This window comes from Cibotium barometz, chromosome 56 (assembly GCF_041138505.1).
Source record: "Cibotium barometz isolate CiBa-2024 chromosome 56, ASM4113850v1, whole genome shotgun sequence".
NCBI classification, from domain to species: Eukaryota; Viridiplantae; Streptophyta; class Polypodiopsida; order Cyatheales; family Cibotiaceae; genus Cibotium; species Cibotium barometz.
The window spans coordinates 1,126,974-1,141,878 of NC_141101.1; positions in this window are offsets into that span (position 1 = coordinate 1,126,974).

Below are 14,905 nucleotides of genomic sequence, written 5' to 3' on the forward strand. Positions count from 1 at the left end.
TGATCGGCCAACACATGTTATGTTCCTTTTCTTACTGTGACCGTGAAGTCGAATTCCAAGAGTAATAGCAACCAATGTGTGATTCTTCCCATGGTACAAGGCTTATTCACCAAATATAATCCAATTTTAACTCACCAGGCTGTGCCAATACACATCCTACTGTAAAGTTTGATACATCGATGTGCACATGGTATATAAGATCCTAGTGGGTGGTCTCAGAATTGGTGCACTGGCCAGTGCTTTCTTTAACTTATCATACGCTTCTTGGAATTCCTAAGTCCATTCAAAGACAATGAGTAGTATATACAATGGTCTTGCAATTTCAGCGTAGAATATTATGAAACGGTGATAATACCTATGGTCCATAAACCTCTATACACCTTTGTAATTGGTGGGTGGGTGGGGGTAATTCCAAGATTAGTTTGACCTTACTTTCGTCCGTGGAAATACCTTTATTAGAGACGATGTGTCCCAAGATCACACCATGTTTGACCTGAAATTGCATTTCAAAGAGTTTAAGGATATACGATACAATCAACATCGCTCAAACACCTTCCTCAAACAAGCTAGATGGTCCAACCATAGTGAGTGTGCACATAGATTATCAATGAATACCTCCAATCACTTTTGCAAGTAGTCTTTGAAGGCTATACACATCAATCATTTCGAAAGTTGCAGGGGCATTGGTAAGGACAAATGGCATAACCTTGTAAGCATATGTCCCCCACATAGTATTAAAGTCCATTTTGTGATGGTCTTCGGGTGCTATAGACACCTGATTGTAACCTCAAAATCCATCTAAGAAGCTGTAAGCTTCTTCACCAACTACCTATTCCAATATGTGTTTGGTATAGGGCAGTGGGTAATGGTCTGTTCTAGTCTGCATATTGACCTTTTTGATAGCCAATCTTCTTTAGTTTCCCATTCTTCTTTGGCACTATCACAATTAGTGATAGCCAATCGGTGTGCTAAATCTCATAGATGAAATCCATAGCAATTAGTTTGTCAATTTCCTCCTTTATAATTGCTGCATATTTTGGATTCATCCAGTATGGTTTTTGCCTAGTTTGTCTTGATTTTTCCATGATTGGGATTGTATGTTATACCACTTCAGGTGGTACACCCTTCATCTCCATGTATTTCCAAGCAAAGTAATCCTTAAATTCTTTGAGGAGAGCGATGAGTTCCTTTTCCTCAGTTGGAGTCAAGTCCTTAGCGATATAGATAGGTTTGGTTTCTTCCCTTGGCTCTACAATATTAATTTCTTTTACCTCAACTGTACCATTGTATGATGTGGATAGACCATCTTCCTTTACTCTTTTGTCCGTAAATTGCACCACTTTTCGCTCGTTAATCGTGTATATCTTGAAATGGTCAGGCATTGAGAGTAGGTATGGTTTATCTCCATGCTTTCTTTTTGTTTGAGCCATCACCTTCTTGGCTTCACTACTCGAGCCTTGAGAGATGTGGATAGACCATCTTCCTTTACTCTTTTGTCCATAAATTGCACCACTTTTTTGTTCGTTAATCGTGTATATCTTGAAATGGTCAGGCATTGAGAGTAGGTCTGGTTTATCTCCATGCTCTCTTGTTGTTTGAGCCATCACCTTCTTGGCTTCACTACTCGAGCCTTGTTTCATTTTCAGCACCCCACCCTACTTTTGTGAGCTTTGTTTTCGATTCTTGAGGGATGACCTCCTCCTTATGTTTGCCTTATAGGGATATCTTACTCAACTCTTCACCCCAATTCTTAGAAACCTCTTTGTGCACCTTAGTGGCTTCGAGGTATCTTAGCCCCCACTAGGCGTCTATGGGTTTACTTCATAAGAGGGCATTTCATCGAGTAATATACCTCTTCTGATTTTTCCATCTTCTAAGGCGTTGGCACTGGTACAACCTTGTGATCTAGTCCCATCTATAATGGAGGCTTCATCCCCCGAATCCTCTTCTCGTGGGTTGCACATTGACCATACACACTGAGGCGGTGGGAATGTTCCCAGATTGGACATATTGGGTTCCTTTGGGTTGCATAACATCTATCATGGCCAACGCATGCATTCAGTTTTCATTGAAGTTTGGAGGGGGGAGTGATGCATACAATTCAACTTCTTCCTTCTCCTTTGAAAATTCTACCATTGGTTTGGAAGACTTGTAAGGACGTGGTCCATTTAGTGGTGACCGAATCATTGCCAAATAATTGCCCTTCCATTGGATGCGCTTTCCACGTTTGCAGATCTATCTTTAGGATTTGTGAGTCCCTTCGAACATACACGTGGTCTAATGCCCAATCATGCACCAATTTGGATTCCCTTATGAAGGGTCTTCCCACCAAGATGATGTTGTATGAGTTCGGTTGGCATAGAAAGTCCATTACAACAAATGTATGATGGTAGTGGAATGTAAAGAGTTTAAGTCGTACATTCTTCCATAGCCCCATGGGTCTTGAAGATGTTCTGTTTGCCATTTTGACAATTAGATATGCTCTTTACAGATCTGATTGTCCCTAATTCTCCCAGCATCGTTTGGTAATGATGCTGACTCCTGCTCCTCCATCCAGGATAGCCAATGCTTGGTACCTATATGATAAATTGAAATTGTAGCATTAGTTCATCACTCTCATAATATTGGCCCAATTGATTGATTGGTATCTTGACAAATCTAGGAGTTCTTACCCCTGCATGTTTTAAGTTTCTTTCTACTAGAGGTGATTGGGTCTCCTTTGCGCAGTGGTCATTGGGTTTAATCCTCCCTCTACCCATTCTTTTATGTCTCCCCACAATGTCGATGAACTGCATAACAATTGTCCCAATGGAATTTGGAGACGAGAGTGGATAGTATGGCTATGAGACTACCTATGTCTCTTGGCTCTCTAGCAAGTGAGGGCTCCTTCCATGTGTGTGTCTGCTATTCACCCCTAGGGAATGAATGGACACATCTTGCTTAGCCTCCTCAAACATCCTTGCCACATGAGGTCACTTTGAGTTCCTCCTTCAGACTCTTCTGGAATTAGAGTAGGCACATCCAATTTTCTTTCCCTTATCAGCTCATTTCTTGGACACATTGTATCCCTGACCCGATTAGCCATTAATTTGTCTTCATGAAGTCGTTGGCACTCTTCCACTAGGGCCCTAGATGCTTCAAGATTTCTTATCTCTTCTTCAACATTTGGGTATTCACCATTCCCCTTAAGGGTTTCTGGTCTCTCTCTTTGTGCCTCTTGGGTAAGCTGATCTGATTTAAGCACTTGATTGCTCTCTTCCTTTGATTGGGTGGATTTGTTGGTGTCAATGGTATCTTCTTTGGTCCCATCCTAGATTGTGAGCATGGTATCACCTTTACCCAATTTTTTCACTCTCCTCCTTCTTTCAGTTCTAGAGGTTTTGGCACACCTGCTAGGTTCTTTCCTTTGTCCCCTTGTTTGGCTTGGGCTCGTGTTAGGACATTTAGTGGCGTGATGTTTCCAGGCCGCACACTTATGGTCCTGATAGTGACCTAGTTAGAAGTGGAGGCTGAACCACTAGCGCGATATGGGTAATCTTTGATTAAATGATCAACCCCACACTTAGTACAAGTAAGTACTAGCGCGATATGGGTAATCTTTGATTAAATGATCAACCCCACACTTAGTACAAGTAACCACTAGCGCGATATGGGTAATCTTTGATTAAATGATCAACCCCACACTTAGTACAAGTAAGTACTAGCATGTCATTAGTAGGCGGTGCTGCCATTGACTGAGTTTGATACGCATGAACCACATTCTTGTTAGGGACAGTCTGCTATATTCGATGAGGTCCACCGCAACCAAAACATTGTAGTGGCCCCTTTCTCATATTTGAGCTTATGTCTTTACCTTTCCACCACTGTACCATGGATTGGAACATTGGTACTGGTGTGTTATTTTGTAAGATATAAAATTCTAGCGTAATCTTTGTGGCCTCCTCATAGTACTCACTATTGATTTCTACCTCATGCACCATTTCACCCTCATCCAATGCCTCCTTAATCAACACTTGGTTGATTTTAGCCTGTGGTGGTTGTAGCAGTAGAACAGGTGGTGGGCAGAGGCGTTGTGTCTTGTATATGAAACATCCCTCTTGATAAATAGGATAGGTTTGGCTATCTTGCAGCCGCAGTGCTTTGCACTAGTGGTGCTGGTAAGGCCAGTGGCATTTTGGGTGTCGATAGTTGTGCTACAATTTGGAATCTCGAATACCTACACATGGAAGTTTCATGGTTCCCTAATTTCAAACAATGAACACAATAGAGTAGTGGCCTTACTCTTAAATGTAAAGACCACTGCACATTATGGTCTTCTTTATGAGCATGGTAAAGGCTTGGATATACATGGCTACACAGATGCAGATTGGGCAGGTAGCTCATATGACAGGAGGTCTACTAGTGGTTATGCCTTTACACTTGGAAGTGTCGTGGTGAGCTGGAGTAGCAAGAAGCAACCTACTGTTGCTTTATCTAGTTACAGAGGCTGAATACAGGGGTGCAGCCATTGCTACATGTGAAGGAGTATGGTTGAAAAGTCTCTTGGCTGATTTGGGTGAGCCTATTGATGGCAAAGTTGTTATTTATTGTGACAACATGAGCAGCATACAGTTGGCCAAGAATCCAGTTTTTCATGCACGGACCAAACACATAGAGGTCCACTATCACTTTGTCAAAGAGAAAGTGTTGGATGGTACAGTGGATCTGCAGTATGTGAAGACTGAAGAGCAGGTGGCAGACATCTTACAAAGCCACTTAGCAGGGAGAAGTTTGAGTACTTCCGTACTATGTTGGGAGTACGTGGGATGAGCTTGAGGGGGAGTGTTGAGAGCTTTGATAGCCCAAGCTCATCTACATCTTCATCTATGGCAGTACATCATGAGCTTGAGAGGGGCTGTTGAGATTCAAGCTCAATGTCAGCATGTGCTAGCTGTGCTATGTGCTGGCATGTTAGGTAGCAGCATGTGTGAGACATAAATGACCACGTCTAGCTGGTCATAGTGAGGTCATAGTGTGTGGACATTAGCTAGGGTTAGTAGTGTGTGGACACAACACATAGTGTGTCTTGTGTATTATGGATTATGGCTTTATGCATTGTGGGAGTAGGGAGATGGCTTCCCTCTATGGTTAGGGTTTGCAATATACATTAGGGTTTGCTCCTGTGTGTGTGTCTCCTCTCCCTCTACTTGTTTTTCAACACAACTATATTAAGCAAATCTCGCCTTGTGGACACATTAAGATCTACATTCAAATCTGCCATTGTTCTTGGAGGAGCTACTCCCCCCATACCTAGACCTCGTCTTCTTCTTGCATTGCCTCTTCTAGGCATTTCGAGTCTATGGGTAGGTCCTGCCAACTCATCATGGCCTAGCTCATTATTAGCAGCCTCCGCCCGTCTTTGTTGAATTAAGAGTTCCATGTTCTGCAAGAACATGGGATGATTGATCATTTGCTCTATGTCTTCCTTTGTGTACAGGTGATTCTCAACTTCAACAGTTTCCCTGGGTAAATTATCCCCTTTACCTTGGGTATCAAATCCTTGCTTTACTCTTGGCTCTTCATTAATGGGTTCTAGATTTGGGATTTCTCCCTTAGTCATACCCATCTCCATACCATCAGTGGCATTCCTAAACATTTATGGTTCCTTACCACATGATTGAAATGGATTTACATTTTCCATTTCCTTTTGTTCAACCCTTGTTCTTCGAGTATCTATCTCTTGTTTCCTTAAGCTCAATAGTTGCAGTTGTTACTCTACTTTAGCAGCCCTCTTCAAGTATAATTCTTCTTCTTTTGAGGTTGGGAAGAAGCCTTGACCGTGCACTTTCCTTGTCTCTCCTCACCTTGGGAGTTCCACTAAGCCTCATAGTGTTAGATAGCCTAGAACTTAAAGGTTCGGTTGGTACTTCTAGTCTTGGATCTTGTTGACGGGCTCATATCCACATATTGTGCTTCATCATCGTTACTAGTTTGGAGACCGAAAATCCCCATGCTATGTCAAAGATACCATTGGATCTTGTAGGGGAAGATGGTTTTTCTTCCTTGCCAATCCTAAAGAATCATTGTCCTTCTTCCATGGACTCTTCACTACTTGTATCAATGGTGTGGTTAGATTTCTTTGAGCTAAAACACTCAGTTGAGTGTTCGCAGAGTAGCCTAAACCAACACTCTTTTGATAGGAAGATCCTGGGTGGTTCGATGCACTATCGTCGGGAGTAAGATCATCTCCAATGAGTTTACCAAACCTCAAGTGCATGAGAATAGGATTTGATAGGCTAAATCACTACCCCAAATGATTTTTCATAGGTTTTTCTCGATCTGAATTTTTAGGTCGTGAGATTGCAAATCTAGCAGTTCACGCCGTGAGATAGTAGGGAATGGTTCATGTTGTGAATCCATAAATGCTTCACGTTGTGAATTATTTTCTACACTTTCACGTGTTCAAAATTCACTTCGAATGTTAGGTGTGTGTTGTCTTGATCTGAGTTGGTTGGTCTCAATTTGCATAATAGCGGCACTTTCCTAACTTTAACCTAACAATCCTTGGTACGTGAATTAGATCCGTCAGTGACAGTTCACGTCATGAAACCACAGAAGTCAGTTCACATCGTGAAGTAGTAAGCAAGGGTTCACGCTATGAAACTGGAAATGTCTCACGTTGTGAAGTATTGAATAGTTCACGCCATAAAAGCCAAGTGGTTCACGTTGTGAAATCAAAATAGTTCATGCCGTGAAAAGGTAGGCAGTTCATGTTGTGAACTATCTTATGCTAATTCACGAGATAAAATTTCGTAGGATCCATTGTGTCAAAGGTGTCAGGATAAGATACACTATTTTTAGCAAGGTAATCCCAAAATTTATGGCGTTATTGCAGAAGCGATTCACGCTGTGAACCATTTTCTTGCACTTTCACGTGTTAAGCTCTCGCGGTCAGAGTGAAGATTAGGTGTAAATTACCTATCCAGATGCTCCAAAATGGTTGTGCTAGTAGTAAAGAGTGTAATGAAAACACTACAATAGAATAAGGGTTTAGCAACAAAAATAGCAGCACTTTTATAACTAGAAGTGTGTGGAGATGTCGGGCCTATATCGCTACTAAACACGTTGCTATTTTTGCTACAAGGGTTTGCTGTTGCTTAAGCAGTGAAACTAGCAGTGCTTTTTGCTGCTCAATAGTAGCAATATTTCGCTGCTCAGTAGCGCTATTTCACTGCTCAGTTGCGAAATAATGCTGCTAGTTTTGCTACTGAGTAGCGAATGTACTGCATAATAAAAAAAAGCTGGGGACTAGGGAGTTTGCACAAAACTCCCCAATCTGTCTCCCCCCCAACTGTTTTTTTTCTAATGTAGACACAATAAAACTAACATAACTTCACATCATCATGAACAAGTGTAATGTTGCTACTACCGGCATGCATTGGTTGCTACTACCGACATGCATAGGAAGCTGTTGGCATGCGTTGGTTGCCACCAGTATGTATTAGAAGCTACCAACGCATGCGGGTGGCAACCTATACATGCATAGGAAGCTATCGGCATACGTAGGTTGCTACCGGCATGCATAAATCTTATGTATCCGGCTTATGCATTAGCCATATGCATAAGCTTTATGCATTAGCCATATGCATAAGCTTTATACATAAGACATGTGTATATGGCTTTATACATGGCTTATGCATACGGCTAATACATAAGCCTCATGCATAAGCTTATGTATAAGGCTAATACATAAGCCTCATGCTTATGTATAAGGCTATACATAGAGGCTTATCGCTAATGCATAAGCTTTATACATGAGGCTTAGGCATAAGGCTTTATGCAAAAGTCTCATGCATAAACCTTATGTATAAGCCTCATGCATGAGGCTTATACATTTGGTAATGCATAAGTCTTATGCCTGAGGTTTATGCACTACCCTTATGTATGAGGCTTATGCATAAGCTTTATACATGAGGCTTTATGCAAAAGTCTCATGCATAAACCTTATGTATAAGCCTCATGCATGAGGCTTATACATTTGGTAATGCATAAGTCTTATGCATGAAGTTTATGCAGTACCCTTATGTATGAGGCTTATGCATAAGGCTAATGCATTATCTTTATGCACTAGCCTCATACATGAGGCTAAGGCATATGGAAACCTCTAGAGAGGAGCTATGCTATCCATGTAGGGAAGAAAAAATAACAAATCCTAAAACTTACAAACCCTATAAAACATGTAAAAGCATAAGAGAGGAAACATAAAAGGGAGAGATCTCTTACCTTATGGGACTTGTATGTGTGAATAACCTACAAAATCAAACCAAATAAAGAAAAAATGTATTAGTAATCCTAATCTTAACCCTAATAGAAAGCATATACAAAACCCTAATCTTAACAGAAATCTTAATGAAAGATTTTGCCCTAACTTATTAAATCTTTCTTTTTCTCTTCTCATTATAGCTTAACCCTAACCCTAGCTTCTAAATAGAAAACATAATAGAGAGCTTTGATAGAGAGCTCTCCATCAAAACTCTTTATTAGGGTTTCTATGTAGAAGCTAGGGTTAGGGTCAAGCTTCAATGAGAAGGAAAAAAGAAGAAAAGAAAAACTTAAAAGAGAAGAAAGAGAAGGGAAATACTCATAAGAAAGCTTTAATGGAAAGCTTGTTTGCATAGGAAATGAAGGAAAACAATAGACATATCTTGCTTGAGCTTGAGGAGGATAGGGTTAGAGAGGTAGAAGTGATGGACAAGGCAAAAACATGTAAAATAAAACTCAGAGTACAAGTTTATTGTATTCAAAAAAGATAAAACTACGCGGCGGCAAAAGAAGCAGCAAAAAAAGCGAGATATTTTTACAGAATAGCAGCGTTTTCTCGCTGCTGCTAAGCAACGATATTGCGTTGCTGAGTAACAAAAAAGCACTGCCTAGTAGAGTGAAAAAGCATTGCAGAGGAGCGATATATCGTTGTTGAGCATCATGAAAACCCCCGATATTTTCATTCCAAAAACATTGCAAAAAATGCTGCTACGCCTCCGATGTGTTCCTCCGATGTGTTGTAGTGAAGTTCAAAGCACAACTAATGGCTCCTTATTTTTGTGGTTATTGTGGATTTTTTGAAAAAACAAAAAATAGAGTATCACACTTTCTCGTTCACACTAGCAAGTTTTGTGGTACAAACATCAAAATTAAAAGAAAAAATAGTGTAGCTTTCCTCTAGGATCACCCAAGTATTCACCCACACACCAAAAACAAACAATTTCTAACAAATCTTCACTTCCACTCAAACCTCGTGCATTCATTCTTTACACAATGCACTTCCTTAATGCAAGGGCAATGATGAAACTTTTGAAACTTAAAGAGAACGAAAGAAACAATGGTGTTTCCCTGGCAGTGGTGCTAAAAATGTTATGGGCTACCACACCTCTCCCAAGAGAGAACTCTAAGCATTCACCACCATTGAAAGAAGTAGCAGACAACAACTATCATTGGGTACTCACTAATGCTTCGAGCTCACATCCCTTGAGGTCTCCAAGCTCGCTTCCGAAAGCTCTAATCCTCCATGCTGTCACCGTAGAGTCGTTCATACCACTACACAAGGCAATCTCTCTCTCTCACTCCTCTACACAAGAATAATAGAGAAGGCACATGCACTAGAGTACACTCTCACACTCTCTCATAAGACAAGACAAGAGCTCTCATAGCACAAAAAGGGACATTGTGTCCATTCACTATGAGAAAATGCCTTATATACAACTGGCTCTTATTCACACTTGGGCGTCTAAAACTTACTAACTAAGGCCTTGTGTGGCTAGTATCGCATGATGCTATAACTTTTTAGTGCCTTTGCATGACGCTTATAATGTCCTCAAATGGAGGAGCATAATTGTTAATCCAAAATGGGATTAACAAGGACTCTTCTAGTCCACTCAATAACTGTGATTGGTTGCGAACCTGCATTTTGTGCAACCATATTTCCACTTACATTAGCCCCAACAACATCTTTTTCAGTAGCGTACTAGTTACTCATCTCATTAAATATGACATCCCCGCTTACCCTTAATTCACGTGTAGCAGGATTATAACATCTATATCCCTTTTTCTCAAGGGAATACCCAAAAAACACACATTTTTCTGCCTTTGGATCTAGCTTAGTACGCAACTCATATGGCACATGCACATATGCAATACATTCAAAAACTTTCAAGTAAGACAAATCAAGTTTCTTGTCAGTAAATTTCATCAGCCCAACAACATCTTCTTCAGCAGCATACGAGCTACTCATCTCATCAAATATAACATCCGTGCTTACTCTCGATTCACATGTAGTAGGATTATAATATATATATCCCTTTTGCTCAAGGGAATACCTAATAAACATACATTTTTTTGCCTTTGGATCCAGCTTAGTACGCAACTCATCTGGCACATGCACATATGCAATACATCTAAAAACTTTCAAGTGAGACAAATCAGGTTTCTTGCCAGTAAACTTTTCCTCTCATGTTACATCATGTATGGCTGTAGTAGGGCTTCATGTTATAAACTACTGTAGACACAGCCTTAACCCAATAGCTATGCGTCATATTTTTCTCTACCATTAATGCTCCTGCTATCTCTGCAATGTGCCTATTTTTTTGCTGCAGTAACTCGATTTTGCTGCATAGTGTATCTATATGTAAACTATCTCTGAATGCCATTCTTCTACAAGAAATCAGAGAACTCATTGGAGAAGTATTCTCCTCCTCCATCTAACTTTAGGCACTTCACACCATCACTCTGAAATTCTAAAAATGAGTGAAAACTTCACTCTTCTCCTTCATGAAATACACCCACACTTACCTCGTGTGGTTATCCCAATGAATGTTACATACTACTTGGACCCACCCATAGACATAGTCTTCGCGTAGGACCCTATACATCTAAATGCACAACATCTAGATAGTACATTCCTACTCACATTTTTGTCATATAAAAATACATTCTTTGTTTACTTTCCAAATTGATATGCTTCACATACTTTCTGCATACCTTTAACCTTAAACTTAGGCAACCCTATCACATTCCTGCTCACATTTCTGTCATATGAAAATACATTCTTTGTTTACTTTCCAAATTGATATGCTTCACATACTTTCTGCATACCTTTAACCTTAAACTTAGGCAACCCTATCACAATTTCTTTAGTTTGCATAGACTTTATTCTTTGCATATTTATATGCCCAATTCTCTTATGCCAAATGTATGTATATGCAACAACTCTTGAACAATTTGCAAACATTGCAGCACTCACTCTAGGCATATTTACATTCAATGTAACATTCTGCCCACTCTTTTGCCTTTTGCAACCAACCTGTACTTATCTTCAAAGTCTTCTACAAAACAACAATTGGGGTTGAACCGCACCTGCAAACCCTGCTCAATCATCTAGCCAACAGAAACCATATTCTTTATAATGTTCAGAACATGAAGTACATCTACAAGGTACTTCACCTTACCATCCTGTATAGACAATGGCATATCTCCAACATGGGCAATTGGATGAGCAGTGTCATCCCCTGTTTCAACAAAACCTGGTCTTTCAAGACCCTTCATTTCCTTGAACCACTCACCATGACTTTTCATGTGGTTCAAAGCACCTGAATAAACATACCATACATCATCCTTACATGTACTACATCATTTCCAGACACATCATTAACTACATGTTGCATAACAAAGAAGCTCTCATTATCCTCATTATTTTTGCTAGAGAATGCATAGTTATTTTGCTGCACTTTTCCATTTCACATGTCATTTTGCTTCTTATAGCAATCAACCTGCACATGTCTATGCTTACCATAATAAAAACAACCTCGTGTATCATTGTGCTTCCTTTGCCAATTACCACGACCTCTTTGACTTCCCCTGTCTCTAAACTGATCTCTTCCACTTGTGTGTTGTTGTTGTGAATCCTGGGACTGTTGCTACTGGTGACCATAATTCCGATTACATGTTCAGTCACCACCTTGTCCACATCCACAACCGGGCCTCTACTACCTGAACTTGTGTAGAAGGCCTGGTTCTCTGAACTGTTTTTGTTTTGTGAAGACTATTGATCTTCACCCAACTTCTTCTCTTCAATAATCAGCATCGACACCAAATCTATGAATTTGGGACTGTGTTCATGCATTTGAATAGAGGTTTTGAATGCCTTGTATTATGGCTCGAGACCACGTAGACATACTTCCACCTTATCATCATCAACAGAAACACCAATAGATGCAAGGAATTCCACAATGCCCTTGATCTTCAAGGCATAATCATTCACAAATATATTTTTCTTCTCCACAGTATGAAGCTCATTCTTCGATTGAATCCTTCATGCCTTGGTGTTAGTTTCATAAGGTGTCACATGCCTCCTTGGGTGACTTGGCATCTTGTATATGCCCAATCATGGAGTCCTGTATGCTAATAGAAAGCCAATACATGACTTTCCTTGCTCCTTGATTCTAGTCCTTGTATTCTTTTATATATGTAACAGTTGGATTAATCTCTGGTATCTTTGGTGCCTTCGCATGTTCACCTTCAATGTAGTCCCAATAGCCTTTACCCATCAAAACATTTGTCAATCTAAAACTCAAAGCATGGAAGTTATTTTTGTCAAGATTCTCTGTAACAATCTTGTTAATTCCGTCATTTGACATCTTGTTTTCAACACAAACTCACCAAAAACAACACTCTTGTTTGACCTACACAATTGTTATATTCTCTGCAGTACTATATTGAACCCAAATTGTCACAAGAAGTGACCCAAATTTTGCATACATACACCCAATGGCAACTTTAAGATCTCTTTGCAGTACACACAGTGTTTGCACAACCAATCGCCCGTTGTTCTACACAGCTCCAAAATAGAGTTCTGCACAGAGAATCAAAACTTACCCGCAGTGCTCGTGAGCGCTTGTGAACTGAAAAACGGAGGTCTAGATGCGCTCGAAACACATTTTCGGCCCAAAAAATTTTATCCATAGGATAATAAAGTTTCCCTATAGCTCTGCTCTTGCGAAGAAAGCTCCTCAATTGGAGTTCGTTTACCGGTGCCTCCCGAAGAGCTCCCGACAAGGGTGTAGTAGCCAACATAAAGAGGAAAGAGTAGATGAAGCTCTTACCCTCGTACAACTTCCTATTCTTCTCTTGCATGCTGCTCAGCTCTTGGCATGAACCAGGCTCTGATACCATGAAAAGATGCAAGGGAGATGAGAGCTTGAGCTCTTGCAAGCACACACACACTCACACAAACCCTAGAAGAGAACACACAAAGTGAGAGGCTAAAAATTTATTATTCTTCTCCTCCACAACAAAATAAGGGTTCATAGAAAAGATAAGAAAAATACAACATAAGTACTAAATTACTATGTACATGCAATCCATAATGTGAACACGCTAATTGGAGTGGGTAGATGTGGACTAGTTGATTTAGTCCAGTTGTAGAATCTCTCGTGAAGATATGTACCAAACCTGCCAATGATGTAAATGTCGAACAATCATGCATGCACCTTGTGAGCGTTAGCTCATATATTGAGCTTGACATCTCAACAAATGATACATCTAGGAATGTAAGGTTCTTCAAGTGACATATTCATTCATATAACATAAAGAAAATCCTTTCATAATGTACCTTTCATGTGCACAATGGTATTATATGATGGTGGCAAGATCTTTATAAGCCACATGTACATGTGGGTAAAACTTTATGCTCCATAAATGGTCAATGATACATCTAGGAATGTAAGGTTCTTTAATACGTATTCTTTCATAGTGTAAAGAAAATAATCCTTGAATCTATCATCATTACTGATAGTGAAACACCAAGATGAAAGGCTTGGCATGTGCAATTTTGATCAACTAAACTTTGCAAAATGATTTAAAAGATCCAATAATTCTTCAAATAGGTTGAGGACTACGAAGTTTATTAAGGAGAAACAAAAGATTTGTTAATATATTCTATTACATCATGTTCAACTAGATATTTTTCTATTTCAAGGATTCATGCATACAAGTTGCTAAATAAATATCATGTATGACATACATATCTCCAAATCTAGCGTCAACACCTTATTCTATAAAGAAAAATGGTATGGCTTATAGAGAAGGCTATGATAAAAGAAGAAGTAAATATTTATAATTAAACTCACACTAACAAATTTATTCGTGATGAATAATAATTGTATTATATAGTGTAGTAAATCAACCTAGCTACTTACATAATATCTTCCTACCAAAGTTTGTTGAAATATGACTATGATAATATATTCGTGACAAATCTTACAAATGAGAGAGAGAGAGAGAGAGAGAGAGAGAGAGAGAGAGGGAGAGAGAGAGAGAGCAAATGCACATGTGTAATTGTGCCATGTGCATGTGTATGCCCATGAACGTGTGTGTGTGTGTGTGTGTGTGAACACCTTATTCTATAAAGAAAAATGGTATGGCTTGTAGAGAAGGATATGATAAAAGAAGAACTAAAGATTTATAATTCAATTCACACTAACAAATTTGTTCATGAATAATAATTCTATTATAGAGTGTATTAAATCAACCTAGCTACTTACATAATATCTTCCTACCAAAGTTTGTTGAAATATGACTATGATAATATATTCATGACAAATCTTACAAATGAGAGAGAGAGAGAGAGAGAGAGAGAGAGAGAGAGAGAGAGAGAGAGAGAGAGAGAGAGAGAGAGAGCAAATGCACATGTGTAATTGTGCAATGTGCAACATGTGTGTATGTGCCATGCGCATGTGTATGCCCATGAACGCACGCACGCGTGTGTGTGTGCGCATGCCCGCGCGTGCGTGTACATGTGTGTATCTGTACATATGTACATGCAGGTGCCCATTTTGTGTGCATGCATGCATACGGTTGATGTATATGCTTGGCA